Here is a 13,434-nt window from a genome sequence, read left to right as displayed (position 1 = left end):
ATGTCGCTAAGCATCAGATCAGCTGGGCCGCTGGCCTGGGCGGGGTGTGTTTGTGTGATTCTTAAAGGATGGTATCATGAAATGCTCTCGAGGCATCGCAGTGTTTCTTTGTTTACAGTTTGGGCGTAGAGCAAGGCTCAGAAGAGGATTTTAAAGTATGCAAGCTCTACATTTTTGTCATCCTGAGTTGTGATCATGTGTTTGTAACCAATGCCCCATCAATGCTTGTTTTAATGTGGGAACATGTGAGGGCAATACAAGTGATTGACAGGACAACATACAGAGTAGAAGAATCAAACAGTGCACCCACCACCATAAAAAGAAAATAGTGATGTCTGATGCCTTTTAGAAGCTAGAGATAGACATGAATGTATGAATGTATGTCAATGTGGTGGGGAAGGGGATTTTCAAAGGGCACTGGGTGAGGTTGAGGGTATAGGGTTTGGTGGGTTAGGAGCTGCAGTGTGTGTAAAGGTGAAAGTGTTTGTGTGTAGTGAAAAATCAACAGATATTATCCAACTCTCCTGTTTCTCTTTTTTCCACATTCAAGGGCCTTTTTCAGCTTTTTGTTTATGTCTTGAGGAGTAAAATTGTATTCTTATGTTTCTCTCTCACATCTCGTTGTCTCAGTGTGGGTTCCACCAGCAGTCAGAAGCTGTTTTTAATGAGGCTTTGATATATCCACTGTACACTACACTTAAGAGTTAGCAACTGCAGAGTGTTTAGCAGCAAAAAAAAAAGAGTTTGAGGAGTTCACATGACAAAGGCTTAATTTAATGTGAATGGTGATTATTCCTTGCACTGTTGTCTTAATAAACGCTAAAATAAAACAAAGAAAGAGATCTAAACAATCCAAAGTTTAATCATCTAAAGAGACTATTTATTTTCAATGTCTGTTTAGATTCCGATTGTTGAGCCTGATCATCATGTTGCCGTTCTGTTTATAAATCATTACTCATTGAATAATTGGGGATGTGAGCAGAAAAAACAAAAAAACAAAGAGCCAACATACATTTCTTGTAGGTTAGAAACAGTCTCCCTCTGCTGCTTTCAAACCACACAGGACTGATTCATGTAATGTATTTCTAACTGCTGAAAGGTTTTGACCATTATATTTTCATCTAACAGCAACACAATGAAGTCAAAGAAAACAAGGAGTGGTAAAATCATATTACCGAGACCTGACCATACAGAGACTAGACCGGATCATATTGTACCAGCAGAGAGCTCTTTTGTGAGTCAGAGACTCAGAGTTGGATCAGAGAAAAGAACCTGGATGAGGAGAAGAAAACATCCTTGACTGCAGAGCAAAAAAAAAAAGAAGATCTTTGCTACATTTAGAAGTTATCTTCAAATGTTCAACTCTTGGCAATGCGGGGAGAATATTTGTGTGTGTTTGTGTGTGTGTGTGTGAGTGACTGAAACTGTCAGTGAATCATCAAGTCTCCTCTCTACCAGTTAAATAAATAACCATTCCCAAAAAAATGCCCGCTTTACTCACAGGTCAATTTCCCCTGCAGTCTGTCAGAGAGGACTCCCCAGGGAGACGGGAATGAGTCAAGGCGCACAGGCGAAGCTTTTCAATCTACAGACAGAAGCAAGAAAAACCATGTGACTCACCAATTCATCCCATTATTTCACCAGCTTTTCTAAGTCCTGTCTCCTGCTTGGACATCTTTTTTTTAGGTGAGGCTTTCACTTTATCATCCCAGTTATTTAACATACAATTCAAATGTACATAGCAATATATTTAGCACTGTATCTATAGCCTGATGATCCTTTGTAATGTATGTATGTTTTGTAATGATGATAATAAATGTTTCATCATTTAAAGGATTTATGGTGTACTATTTTTACTATTTGCTTGAAATATTCACTGCTTTAGTCGACCAAAACAAAGTTGAGCAACAATGTATCCCTCCTAACCACATCAGTACAGAGCTCGCTCTGACAGATTACGCTGTTGATCAAAAGCAGAGGAAATTCAAAGGGACCGCTTTACTGACATCACGTTTATATGATCATGGAAGAAAGGTCAAAGAGCGAACGAGAGCCTACCCGGGGTGTTGTGTGCCATAACATGTAATGGGTGGTGACAGGTGTAGTTTGTATAGTGGGCTGAGGGCAGTAAAACAGAGCCAGGGTCACGTGGAGGTTGAGGTCCCAACACTCTCACGAGGATCACTGCCTGACCACCGAGTCATCTTTCCACACAGGCGCACAGAAGAGGGAGTATATTTGACAGATAAATTCATTGAGGTCACAATGGAACAGCTAATACATCCTGATGTGTGTGCTGTATTGAAATGTTACAAACAAAGCTCATTATACATTTTTATCTATTAACTGATCATTCATCATACATGTTATGTGCATGACATATTATTTCTACAATTCTACAATTCACTTAGCAGACGCTTTCATAAGAACAACACAAGCAAGGATCTAGAAAAAAGAGAACAATGTCAGTAAGAGCAAACGATCAGCTTTGAGTCTGATTGGACACACAGGTGCTGACAGGAAGTGACCAGAGGCAAAGCACAACATTGAGGACAGTTCTTGAGAGCTCTAATCAGTATAGAAACCATCTTATAAGTCATCGTTATCAAACAAAAACCATCGTCATTACCATCATCATCATCAATAATATGGAGACCATCATCATTAAGTTAGTAGGTATTCATGAAAGAGCTGGGTCTTTAGCTTTTTCTTAAAGGTGCAGAGGGACTCTGCAGATCACATGGAGTTTGGAAGTTCATTCCACCACCAGGGAGTGACAGAGGAGAAAAGTCTAGTCAGAGACTTAGAACCCTGTTGTGAAGGTTGGATCAGACGCCTTTCATTGGCAGAGCGTAGTGGGCGGGAGGGAGTGTAGACCTGGATCAGAGAGTTAAAGTAAGGAGGAGTCGTTTCTGTGTCTGTTTTGTAAGCGAGCAGCAGAGTTTTAAATTTGAAGCGAGCAGTAACTGGGAGCCAGTGTAAGGAGATGAGCAGCGGAGTGACATGTGCTCTTTTAAGAAGGTTGAAGACCAGTCGTGCTGCTGCATTTTGTATCATCTGCAGAGGTTTGATAGTGCATATTTCAAAAGAGAATCACAAAAGTAATCATGTGTTGCAGATATATAAAGGGAAACTGGTGATAACTTCCCCGCACTATCCCCTAGGCAACTGGCGCCCTGATGCATCAGGTTGATACATATATTTTTGGTCTTTATATTCCTTCATTTAGAGGTAGGACAGTGGATAGAGTCAGAAATTGGGGACAGAGAGAGTGGGGACTGACATGCGGAAAAGAAGCAACAGGTTGGATTCAAACCCAGGCCGCCTGCTTGGAAGACTTTAGCCTCCATTGCATATGATAGTTAACATGATTTTTTTTCTCTTCAGCATGATGTCTCCATGATGTCTTTATCGCTACAACATCCATCTCCTGCGAGTTCTTCACCAATATGCAGACGATTAAAACGATTTAGCATGCTTAAAGAATCCAAAGCACAACAAACTTTCATTCTGAGAGCTAAAGTAGTGACAGTGGTGGCAGCACAAAAAGCTAGCTACTCTGTAAATACCCACCGGGATACGTGTCTTTGTGGCCTTGTCCAAGCAGAAAACTTCATCTGCCTTTCAGGGCCGGACAGAGGGAGGCATGTTCACACATTAGAGTGTGACCTCCGCTAGTTGACAATGTGAGATCGAGCCACAGGCTGCAGGGAGAATGTGTTGCGTTTAAATCTGCAGCATGGACGGAGATTTAAAAAAGCAGACACACACACACACACACACACACACACACACACACACACACACACACACACACACACACACACCACGCACTCTTTGCACACACCCGAATGCCCATACAGAAATTCTTAACACCTGCTTTCAAAGCTCCTGCAAATCACACACGTGCACACAGAAACACACACAATGTGTCTTGGTGACATTATGGATGGATGAGTGAGCGGCTTCACAGAACAGTGATTACTGGCTGCTGTGTGTGAAAGGAAATAGATTAGTCACTGTCTCATCTCTCTCCCTTTTTAATAATACAACATATAAACACTCCCTCATGCTGTCTGAGAGGGAAAATAAACCAAAAGAAAATTCAACGTTAGGATTCAAGGAAACTGCTTTTTAACATTGTGCCTTGAATCCAAACGATATATATATCACTGTGACGTCCTCTTCATAATCATACATGTGTCTGTCTTAGTTTACAAAAAACTGTGAAAAAACATGTTTGAACAAACCTACTCTGAAAATCATAAAGGCTATTATTATAATCACTTTTTTTTTAAGTCAGATGTTCTTTTGTGCGTCTTCCTCAAAGCGTCTCCACAATTCTGCTGTGAAAGAGAACAGTTTTCTGAAAAGTGTTTCTAAAAAAAAAAGCAAAGAAAAATTGATTGTGGTGGCATTGTTGAAATCCTTGCAAAAGAAAATTGCTAAAAAGAAGAAAAGAAAAAAAGCTGACCTTCTTTTGTGCACGATTCCGGTGTCAGCGCTGCTCTCTTCCATCACTGGTGCATTGTGGGTACATTGTGGATGAACCCTGCCCTTCAGCAATTCTCTATGTCATGATTTCTTTTCCACCCACATGAAGACAGACACATCGAAAGACAACATGACAGAGGCATATAAATAACCGTCTGTTTCCTATGATTAATTGTTAACTTTTACAGATTTATACATCCACTGTCACCGTCTAAAATGATGACAAAAAGTGATTTATTGATGACATGAGTTATAAAACCTAAAAGCTGAAGTTGGTAATAAGTTCATCATCGGCACGACAGTATGGCGCAGATGAGCATACCAGCTCACCTGATCCCACAAGATAAGCTGTCACACACACACACACACACACACACACACACACACACACACACACACACACACACACACACACACACACACACACACACACACACACACACACACACACACACACACACTCTCAGAGAGGTGTCAGAGAGGCAGCAGCAACAAAGGGTCTTGTTTATTAACGGAGCTCGTGAGGCAACAAATGAAGCATGAAATGAGTATCTCTCACACAACACAGACATACCAGGTACTGTACGGCGAGGCCATGGATGGAAAGAGGGAGAGCAAACCTGTGTCAAGCTGTAAAAATGCTCACAAACATACAGATAAAAAGAATCAATTTCATGGGTCGTGATAGTAAACAGAATGTAGAGGCATCTGTTTCGACAGCAGATTGTGTGACCCAGTTAATGCAGACTGCATGATGGTGTGTGTAATCCATCAGTACTCTGGTTTTACTGAAGTAGTTTATTAGTTAAGGACATACACTTCACCACGTTCATGTCTTTAACTGTCAGCCGGTTAGCTTAGGTTCACATGGAGACTGGAAACAGCAAACCTTACTTTCGTCTCAGCAGGACCAACAAGCTCACCAATTAACATATTACAGGATATATTCTGAGTCAAGATGATAAATTGGGATTCTACAGGTTATAAAATGTCGGACCATTTCTCAGCCAGGCACAGTTACTCAGAGCTAAAATAGTCTGGAACATGAACACTGCATATAACAGATCCATAATGCCTAGAAATAATGAGCAGTTGATTATTCTTTTAAGATTTTTTTTACAAGTCGGCTAATTTAACACCTAAGCCCATAAACACAATTAAACCCCGATTTTCACATTCTCACACAAAATCCTCTTTGCCTCCTGTTGTACTACCAAACATGTTTCAGCCGTTTTAATGCCAACATGTAACATTTGGTGAAGCTGAAGTGTAACAGAGGTATTCTAAAGCTTCCATACTGCATACTGTCCCCACATCTCAGAGGAGAATGCTGGATCTATATGCTGCAAGATAGTTTGTGTGTAGATTTGATGTAGTCGAGTGTCCCAGAGAGCATTGTGCAAATTTAGTTAAATTTATTTAATTTCTTATTTAACCTTTATTTAACCAGGAAAAAGTCTCATTGAGATTAAAAATCTCTTTTACAAGAGCGTCCTGGCCAAGACAGGCAGCAGCACAATTACAGGGTTTCAGACATAAAACACTTAACAACAATGTACAGAAATACAGGAATCACAAAAAGAACCATTCATCAGAATCTGTCATAAGTCATCAGCAACACAGAGATCAAAAAGGGCAATACAAGTTAGCTAAAACATCTACAGTCAGATGTTTCTGCCTCCAGATCATTAAGACAACCTTTAAAAACATTCAAGGAAACCAGCTCCCCAAGACTTAAAGTATCTTGCAACCGATTCCAAGAAGAGGGAGCAGCATACTTGAACGCCCTTTTTCCTAATTCAGTACAGGCTTTAGGGATGGTTAGAAGGTGTAAATCAATCAAGTGTTGAGAGATATCTAACAGGGACCCTAAAACGTGGATTCAAGCATCAACACAAGCTTACATGATAGATTTCATCCCTATTATGTAAAACAAAAATGTTCCAATGACATCATGTAAGCTGACCTGTCGTTGTGTCCCTGAGCAGGAAACTGAGACTCTGGCAGTTCCAAGAGTTTTTTCTTTTCCTGTGTTGACCTCCTTATGAGGTGAAAAGCAAATCTCCCTTCGGGGATCAACAGTGTCACACTTACAATCTGTGCTGTGCTGCAATAAAACGGCTGTAAGAGGGGTGTGACACGGGACAGAGGAGTGTAATGCTGCCATCTATAGGAAGAACCAAGCGGCCATGGATGAATCAACAGACAATGCAAACTCACAAATCTTCTCCCTCTCTCCCTCTTTACCTCAAGTTCCAAATCTTTTCCTGCCTTATACAACCCTGTCAACGACGTACCACATGAGTCTAATGTGCAGTTACAACCACTCAAAAAACCTTTAAAACTTTATAAACTCTACACTTCGGCCTATCCTGCTCCTCTAACAGAAGTCGACCACACATGACCTGAAGGCTACTGCTGATTGGCATCCAGTTGCCCTGTTGGCACTGGCCAGCTTCTCACCTGCCAGCCACTAAAGAGGTGCAGGGCATCTTTCAGAGGTCCCTCACCCCATCACTTATCTGCTGCCACCACACACACACACACACACACACACACACACACACACACACACACACACACACACACACACACACACACACACACACACACACACACACACACACACACACACACACACACACACACACACACACACACACACACACACACACACACACACACACACACACACACACACACACGCACACACACACACACACACGCTTCATTACTTTACAGTAGTGAGTAGTGAGCACACACAGCATCCTTAAACTCACATCATATCTGGCTCTGTATGAAGTAGGCAAAAAAAATAATTTCCCGACCTGTCATAATGAGCCTGTTATGATGGATCCAGCCCACATGCCTATCATCAGAGTTAAATTGATCACAGTGTGGCTGATGTACATCATGTGGCGGGAAGAGAAAGTCTCTCTACAGTGATGGATAGCTAAAGTGAAGGCGGCTAATTGGAAGTTTAAGGTAAAATCACACTGACAGTGGGGAAGGAAATTGGCTGCGTTTAATTTATGTTCCCTCAATGATTTCTGGCTGATGATACAAAATCAGAGTTGCCACTTTTTTATGTTTCTTTTTCTGAGAATTAGTCACAAACAAGAAGTGGTAAACAAAGCAGTGGGCTTGAAAGTTAAATGGAAAACTCTCTGATGTATTCGAATCACATTTTTCTAAATAGAGCTTGAGTGCTGTGTCAGTCTCTACCACATTATTTCACTCTCAAGTTGAAGTTCATCGCCTTCAATAGAAACTCACCATGTAATGCAGCTTTTGTCCAAGTCTTACAAAGGCTACTGCCGCCTGTCCCTGGTTAATCAAAGCTTCTGTTGACATAGGAAGTCTGTTGCAGGACGCCATGATGATGTTCTTCATTTACTTGGGGGTGATCCACTTGTACTCACACTGCCTCTCTTCTCTTTGTGTGACAGACAAAGCAGACAGCACCCCGGCAATCTGGGAAGATAGGATCATTATACAGACTGTAGCCTGCCATTATTGACACTACATTTGTGTGTGAGTGCATGAGTGACAAAGGGGAAGACTGAGGAGAGAGATAGTGTCACGAGTGTCAAATGGAAGTGTGACTGTCTGACCAAGTCGACAGTACGCCTCAAACAAAGGCCTGTACAGTCACATGATTCATGCAGATAAGAGTGTGTGCTTCTATCCCCATTTGTTCCTTTTATCACATCTCGACACTTCTGAAAATAAACTTCTTCATCAGTCATGGTTTTAAGCTGTCACTCTTGACCCTGTGAACACACAAATGCAATCTGGCTGTTGTTTCCTTAAAAATTGGCCCGCTCTCGACTTCCTCCTAACCTGGCACTTTACTAAATCACATGGGTTTGTGAAGCACTTAATTGCAGCACAAGCCTCAAAAAGCATCACACTTGTTGTGTTTAAATGTTCTAAATGAACAAAACAAGTCCAAGAGCACACATTGGAAACACACTTTAAGAAAAAGGTCCTGGGTAAACAACAAAAGGACATGTCAATATTTTAAGCCTTAAAGATGCTTAAGATGATCAAGCACACTTTGTTTGGAAAAAAAACACAGGAAGTGAAGAATGAAATTAAAGGGATGAAAATAGATACAATTTGAACTAATACTGTTTGTACCATTACCTTTTCTGGCAAAACAGAGATATGTGAGTTTAATATTCTTGTTAAAGTTTTTTTTTTTTAATAATTCAACTCAAAAATTGTACGATATGTCAGAGTTTGCCTGAATTTTTGGAGACAGTTGTGATCAGGGTTGAGTATCAAGAACCGGTTCAAACCTGGAAATATTTCTGAAAATGCTGATAGTTCACTGTTTTTAGAGCCTTAATGAGCTAACAATTAAGGTAGGCACATTTTGTGTCTTTAGATATTAGTATTTTTTTTTTCTCTATAAAAAATATTGGAATAGTAATCAAGATTCAATAAAAATCGTGTTTGATAAGTGGAACCAGAATCGGAACCTGTCGAATCCATTAAATCGGAATGGTTCCCAGATATAATCCATGAAATATGGCACCTTTTCAATCAGAAAACACGTTATATTTTACTTTGTGTATACAAACAATCCTAGAAGTATCAGAAATGATAAAATATCTGCGGTGTCTTTCTTATATGTACTGAAATACCATGGTTCACTTCCAACACACATGGGCATGAATCACTTGATTTTTGAAATTCCATTTCAATTCATTCAAATCAATGAACTCAGAAGATTAGAAAGGACTACAGCTTGAAGTGCCTGCATCTTGAAAAACAAACCACACTTTCATTGCACCTAAAACTCAACATCACCTCTAAATACTCTTAGACTTGTTGCTCCATTCCCAAGAGGACAGTTGTAGCAACACTTCCTGGCATAATATCACAATATCACACCATGCCAGGAGCCGGCAGCGTGATTGTTGATGGCAGCAAAAATCCTTCTTCTCAAGGAAAAGCTGTCCTCAATTCCTGTGCACAGCTTTCCAATAAAGAGCCAAACAAATGTGGAATCCATGTTAGCCCCATACGGCTGGGGCAAGAGAAGATTTCAGGCCCTAAAAACAGAATAATGAGGCATTAAAGTCTGGGGCTGAGGAGGGTAATAATAAGGAGGGGGTTTGGGGGGAAAGGGGACAATAGTTTCCCGAGGAAAGACAGAGAGAGAGAGAAGGGGGAGCAGGCGAGATAAGACTGGTGGCTTATCCTAGTTACTGAGGAAGGATTAAGTACTGCACCACTTTGGTTGGGTGAATGCATGTGCACGTATACACACACAAACAGTCTTTCACACACCCTTTCTCTTTTTCAATCACCCTCTGAGAACGTACACACATCTAGGCATGTGCTGAGAGGGGTTAAGGAGCTGCGTTGCCCTCTGAGCCAGTCTTACTGGGCTGTAATGACTTTAGAGGATGTCAGACTCTCTTCATCCACCAGTGTAATATAATAAAGCAGAAAGGAGGGGGATATCTTCTTCAGGCTGCCTCTACTACACCCTCTCTTTTCCCCACCTTCCTTAACTTCATCCACCCAGTAATATCTCTCTGCCCCTGCACTCCATGATGAAATACTTTTTACTGAATACATTCTTTACCTTGTTCCCCGATTCTACATTCTGCCTTGCTTATGTGTTAGGTTCATACAGCCTTCTTCTGCTCTTTGTCTTCCATTTTTCCCAACCCTATGTTTCTCCTCTAGTGTCAGCCATGACAGTGTAGGGTTCTTGAAGTCGTGTGTTGTGACAGCCCCAGTTTCCCTCTCTACACCTGGGTCAGCCCCCCCCCCCCCCCCCACTTCTTCAGGAACCTCTGTTTATCTCTACATCCTCTCTTAAGTATTTATTCTCTTTGTGTTCTTTCTCCATCTGCTTTATCACTGGATCCTGGCTTGGTGATACAGAAAGTGGCTCTTCCTGGGGTTCAAATGGAGACAGCTAGCATAAATTTAAAAGAAGTGTTTCATTATTATAATGACAATGGTGCCATACATGCCAGGCCCTTGGCATCAGTTATCAGTGAACTGACCCTTTGATTTCTGACAGACTGAAATTCACATTCATCATTTCATTGTGATAATGCAGCCTTAGAAAACTAAACAACAAACATTGAAATGAATGAAACAAAGCACCCACCTCTCAGGCTCTTCTTGTTCTTTGCCTCTTCCTCCTTCCTCCATGCTGCATTTCTTTCCAGCCAGCCGCTTCTCCGAGCTGCGAGTGTTTATGTGTGTAGTCGCTGATTGTAGTGGGGGGTCTAATTCAATTCACCACTAGCCAGTTCTACTTCACATTAACGCAGTTTAATAAAAGACTATTCAATTAGCTAGCCAGCTCCGCCTGAGTGTGTGTTGCGTTGCAGAAACAGAATGGTGAATGTCATTGATGCAGCCCCACACTCCAATTAGGCTCACTGTCGACTTCTCACATATGCAAAGCCAAGTTGGCTGAGAGAAGAGAGAAGGGAAAGAAGGGAGAGAAAAACCAAAGGCAGAGAGAAAGCGGAGGGTAAAAGACTGGCAGTGGCTGAACTCCAAAAAGAAGTAGGTGTGTGTGTGATACAATGTGTGGGTGAGCGATTTTCCAGTGGCTGAATTCTACAAGTGTCTAACTTTACTTGAATTGATCCCCATTAAGTCTTTACAAAGGGCAGCAGTTTGTCAAAGTCTGACACCACTTCTCGTTTGCCTACACCTTTTCAGCTGGATGAGAGAGAACAGCTGACAAACAGTGTATCAAGAGCTGAACAAAGGAGACGGAGCAGAGCTGTTAAAACATATACATTAGGCTCCGTGTCTGACTGTCAAACTCGTCTCCAGCAGACATTACAGGATGTTGGAGAGGTTAAAGACCTGGCAGCAACTCAAAGAAAAGCAAACACCTGCACTTAAGCTATTGGAAGAAAGCATGACAATTACTGTTTGCATGCTGCAGAGTATTGCCGTAACACCCCCCCCACCCTCCCCCTCCCCCTCCCCAACATAACAACACCCTGCTTTATGCACATTTTCTGCTCCTCTTTGTCGTCAACTGGAACCAGTAATTGTCAAGGACTGGAAATCAATAGTGGCGCATTGTGAGGCGTGAGCAGCCATCTTTCTGACCTCGCAACCATGCAGCTGCCTTTCCTTTCCTTTCAATCAAAGCAATGCCGGTTACCATGGCAACCTCAATCCCGCAATCATTCTTAGTAATAACGCGGGAAAAGGAAGGCACAGCACTGGAGGTGCAGGGTTGAGATAGAGTCAGGAGGAGAATGAGAGAGAGAGAGAGAGAGAGAGAGTGAAAAAAAAAGAAGTATTCTCAAACATAAAACAGGACATAAAGTAACAGACGCCTAGAATATTAACTGGGAGGCAATTTCAGTGATGAGACTCATTCAAATCCAACAAACAACAGCTTCCTTAAAAGAACACAAACATCATCCCCCCCATCAAGATTGTGTTTATCTCATTTCACCGCCAACTCGCATTGAAAACATCTCATAAAGCCTAGTCTTCTTTTTTTTTTGTTCACCCATTGTGCGCTCTTATCCGATATATTGGTGAAATATCCCTGATATTTCGGTAATTCCGCCAATTTAATTAAAAGGGGGTGGGTTTCTAATAAAAGCCAAATGGCAGATAGCGGTGCCTGGGCTTTTCAGGAGCTTGTTTAATCAGAGAATTGCTGAATGGGAGAAGGCAATAACAAAGTGAATAGAGGCTGGTATTTGTAAAGAAATGTCAGCGAGAAAGGGGATATGAGAGACGCTCTTATGTGGTGCTGTCTTTAATATAGGTAATATGTGGATCGTGTCGGTGGGGTCAGAGCTGCCTAATCCTCTCCTATAGAAGTTGAGTTTATAGCTGGAGGTGTTCACTGACTCACATAAAACAAAAACTGGACTGAAAGGGCTGATAAATACGCATATTCACACACCCATTAATTCATGTCCCTGCTCTTTACTTGACTAGATTTCTATAATAGAGCGTTTATTGTATGGATTAGTCTGTGGGCATGTGCGTGTTATGTTGTGATCAATACCATGGTGGCGCGGGAGTCAAACTGTGATCAATAGATTGCTTCTCACAGCTATCGTAAACGAATACACTCTACTGCATTCAACATCGACTATCACTTGTGTGAGTGTGCTTTTATATCCGCTAACAAGTTTACAGGAATATTAGGCAGTCATTACAATTCTGTGCTTCGCTGTTGAGTATATATATATATAATATGTATGCATTTGTGTATTTGTGTGTGTGTGTGAGAGAGAGAGAGAGAGAGAGAGAGAGAGAGAGAGATAACAAGCCTCTGTCATTCCGTGTGTGACCAACCGTCACATATATATAAGTGGCAATGCATTTTAACTGAGGCCCTCCTTTTTTTTATGTACACACACACACACACACACACACACACACACACACACACACACACACACACACACACACACACACACACACACACACACACACACACACACACACACACACACACACACATGCACACACACACACATACAGGGGGTTAAGTGTCTAAGCACAGAGAGGCGCTGTGAGCTGTAGCTCTGTGTGCTGACCTTCAGGGTTATCTGGAAGGTTCCTCCACACCTTGCTGCTAGCACTAACCCCGGCTGTCACCATGGAAACACAGCTAGCAGGGACAATATGTGGCCTGTCCAGTGTGCACGCAAGAACCTTAACGTGGTGGCATGTATGCAAAACCGGTTAACTATCATGGGAAACACAGTAATAGACAGTAACACATGTGCACACACACAGGTTTCCTGTTGCACACTTCACTCCTCATCTGTCCTGCACTTCATTTATCCCTTGTTTTTCCTCTCTCTCTCGCTTCCCTTCTCTCTCTTAATGAAACCATGAGCACGGCACAATCAAACCCCTGGGCCTCACTGCATTGACAGAAGGGTGCACACGACCCCATTTTCAGTA

General features: G+C 41.7%; 1 long non-coding RNA gene across 1 annotated transcript; it reads right to left on the bottom strand.

Annotated features, from left to right (window-relative positions):
• Positions 1 to 3,833: 3,833 nt before the first annotated feature.
• Positions 3,834 to 11,433, bottom strand: LOC114920975 (uncharacterized). Its single transcript, XR_003809265.2, has 3 exons — positions 10,634 to 11,433; positions 7,771 to 9,557; positions 3,834 to 4,584 (listed from the first exon to the last, which is right to left on the bottom strand). It is a non-coding gene; the product is annotated as an uncharacterized lncRNA (long non-coding RNA).
• Between the last annotated feature and the right edge of the window lie 2,001 nt (positions 11,434 to 13,434).

The sequence above is a fragment of the Labrus bergylta genome, chromosome 5 (assembly GCF_963930695.1).
Source record: "Labrus bergylta chromosome 5, fLabBer1.1, whole genome shotgun sequence".
NCBI classification, from domain to species: Eukaryota; Metazoa; Chordata; class Actinopteri; order Labriformes; family Labridae; genus Labrus; species Labrus bergylta.
The sequence above is the reverse complement of the archived record's forward strand: the minus strand, read 5'-3'. Positions and strand labels throughout refer to the sequence as shown.